Source organism: Plodia interpunctella, chromosome 28 (genome assembly GCF_027563975.2).
Source record: "Plodia interpunctella isolate USDA-ARS_2022_Savannah chromosome 28, ilPloInte3.2, whole genome shotgun sequence".
NCBI lineage: Eukaryota > Metazoa > Arthropoda > Insecta > Lepidoptera > Pyralidae > Plodia > Plodia interpunctella.
The window spans coordinates 3,366,544-3,369,834 of NC_071321.1; the positions used below are offsets into that span (position 1 = coordinate 3,366,544).

At 36.8% G+C, this 3,291-nt stretch overlaps 1 protein-coding gene across 2 annotated transcripts in view; it reads right to left on the bottom strand.

Annotated features, from left to right (window-relative positions):
• LOC128681693 (fatty acyl-CoA reductase wat-like) overlaps window positions 1-436 on the bottom strand; it is a 36,592-nt gene extending 36,156 nt beyond the window's left edge. Inside the window, exon 1 of one of the 2 annotated variants that reach the window (XM_053765799.1) lies at window positions 298-436. The gene's annotated coding sequence lies outside the window, so the exon portion shown is untranslated. Of the gene's footprint in view, window positions 1-184 lie in introns of both variants that reach the window. The other variant, XM_053765800.2, reaches the window with a different exon arrangement.
• Window positions 437-3,291: the final 2,855 nt, after the last annotated feature.

The following is a 3,291-nucleotide window of genomic DNA, read 5'->3' on the forward strand; positions in this document are numbered from 1 at the left end:
TAATTTATTGTGATAATTATGTAGAAAGTTTGGTAGAATTTTAAAATTCATAAACACGTTGACTTTCCAAATAGAGGAACCGAGAACATTTGATTAAATTCAATAATTTTACCTTTGCAAGATTATGAATTGCAAAACCTTACAATTAAAAAACAAAATAAAAATTAATATATTTTCTACTTACCTATTAAGCGGGTAATTTCAATATTTTTACAGCAACAAAAACAAAACACTATCAAATATGCAAATTAAAACAAAATCGTTCCAATTTCAAATGAATACAAGCCAGAAACTCACCTGCAATATTTCACAGCACAAATAAAAAAAAATATATTTTAAATTTAAAAAATCGAACACTGTCACTAAACGTCAAAATAATGCCGCGAACACAAGGAGACCGGGTGGACGTGCGTTCGAAACTGATTCAAGAAATTGGACGAAGACCATTTCGCAAGTATGACACGGTGACGTGAAGCTATCTTATTTGTCTGCAGTACGAATCGTGACGTGATCACTTTCATTAATGACCTGACTGATTAATAAACGTAAAATACGAGTTAAAATGTCTATTCTGTTGACGCAGTTTAAGGGAACGATTTGTATAAAATTTTCCAGGTTTCTGGGTAACTGTGGTTTTGAACGAGTCATAATATAATTACTTCCTATTTGTGGTGTAAATATTGTGCCTTTAGATCTTTAAAATATCAAGGTAAAACATTATGTGGTCGAAATGTCGAAGATCAAAAAGAGAAAATAAATTACTTTTCATTTCCCATACTTGGAAGGTTATGTTGGATACTAGCTTATATACATATAATACCGATAATAATAAATATAAATAAATATATTAGGACAAATCACACAGATTGAGCTAGCCCCAAAGTAAGTTCGAGACTTGTGTCGTGGGATACTAACTCAAAGATATTATATAACAAATACATATATAGATAAACATCCAAAACCCGGGCCAATCAGAAAAAAATCATTCTCCATCATGACCCGACCGGGGATCGAACCCGCGACCCCTCGGTTCAGAGGCAAGCACTTCACCACTGCGCCACCGAGGTCGACAAGGTCGATAATGTATGGATGTCCCGTTTTTTGTTGAAAAAAAAAGAATGATCAGTTACGCATCTCGTTGCAAAACTATGTAAAGTATTTTAACTACTTAAAGTATCTATGGCGTACCTATGTATGTTACGGCAAAACCCTGAAATGCCGCTTCACCTATGCTCGCTTAAAACGGCTAGACCTATCTTCACCCCCTGTCTTCTGTAGCCAATTGAGTGAACTCAATTGGCTACACCTTAGGTATAACCAGTTTACAGTCGGCTAAACCAACGTTCATCCTTTGTCATCTCGGCTAGAACAAGGTGCAGCGGGGCACAGATGGTTGTGCAAGTTTAAATGTAGTGGAGGTGAGTCATAAAATCGTTTCATTCGAGAACCATCTACTTATTGCAAGTTATAAATAACTATGAATTATAATTATTACCTAATAATGCCCTTGTTTTATATATAACAATTATAATTACATCATTAGCTTTACTATTGTCACTGTTATATTTTTCTAAATGCCACCACTTGCTTCCGGTGATGGGAAACATCGTGAGGAAACCTGCACCTAGCCGACAGTTGTAACGACCTCGGTGACGCAATGGAATATTGCTTACCTCTGAACCGAGAGGTCACGGGTTCAAACCCCGATCAGGTCATGATGGAAAATGATCTTTTTCTAATTGGCCCGGGTCTTGGATGTTTATCTATACATGTGTTTGTTATAAAATATAGTATCGTTGAGTTAGTATCCCATAACACAAGTCTCGAACTTACTATCGGGTCAGCTGTCAGCTTAATCTGTGTGATTTGTCCTAATTGATCGAGCGAGCGAAGCGAGCGATGTTGATGACCTCGCTCGCTTCAACTTGTGGCAATTTTTTTTTGTATATATGTTTGTAACGCGATAACTTTCGAACCGTTATTAGTCTGATTTTTATTAAATTTTAAAGGTATGTAGGAATTATCAAGTTCGTGGGGCATCAAAATCGGTCAAGTCGTTTTTTAAATATTCACAATTTTGTAAAAATTCATCAAAAATTGATTGTGTTCGCGGGGTCTAAGTTCGCGGCGAACAATTAGTAGGTATATTCATAGTTTAGTTCACCAGTGACTCTATGGCCCTAGACGTTAAGTACAACTAGTCTTTACCGCGTGTGTCTTTCGCGCAAATGATTTCTAAGAAGTGTCTTTATAAGGGCAGTAAACAGTCGTAAAAATCATGCCAGGTACCTTTAAACGACTTGAAGAAAATCTGACACCAGTGTTGGCAATACCCTTTCTGACCCGTGGTTCTTAACTAAGATCACCACGATTAAATTTTTGTAATCATAGTTCAACTAGGTGTTCTATTCAAAATAATGAAACCGTAGTTCACCTATCTGGTGACATGGAATTCATACACTCTAAAGAGCCATGCCCATGGACGAAGTACTTACTAAATCCTTGGCCATGCCTTATTGCTCGGTCGTTCTCCGTCACGTTGACATCCGTCGATGGATCAACGTTGAGATTGTACTTATGTAGTTTACGACGTACGTCGACGCACATCAGTGTCTAACCTATAGAAAAAAACGGAGTCGCAAAGTGCTGCGTCGTCGCAACGGAGAATTTTCAGCAACTATATCTGAAAGAGGCTTGACGCCAGGCCGGCTGGTCTGCTTGACGTCAACCTTTTTATGGGAATGTTATTTTTGCGTATCAACTGCCAAGGCTGTGTTCGAATGCCCGAACCCATTGCTCCGTCTTCATCCGTTGCGTTCTCGTCCGACAACGGATCAACTTGAACCTTTAGGACGTTACTACATGCCAAAAAAAATGTGAAGTAAAAAACATTTTATTTACATATAGCAACTATTAAAGTTTTGTTCTGAAGGAATTAGTATTTAAAATATGCAGGCGCTTTCTTGAAAGTATGACACGCGAAAACTAAAAAGTAATTGCTTAATTTAGGTAAATTATATGTTAAGTATATACTTTTTCACTATCTATATAATATATAGTCACAATTCACTCTTTTACAACACGGATTTTCAATTTGTCACTAGACTTAGGGTACCTTTCATCCTAGAAAAATAACTGTTCCCGTGGAAAATTCACGCGGGCGTAGCCGCGTGTAATAGCTAGTAAAATATAATTATAATGGTACAAGATCAGAATTTACAGTAGAATGGAGGGTTCAAACTTATCAGCACTATAAATACGTGTAGGTAAAGGAAAATGCCACAATTGTAT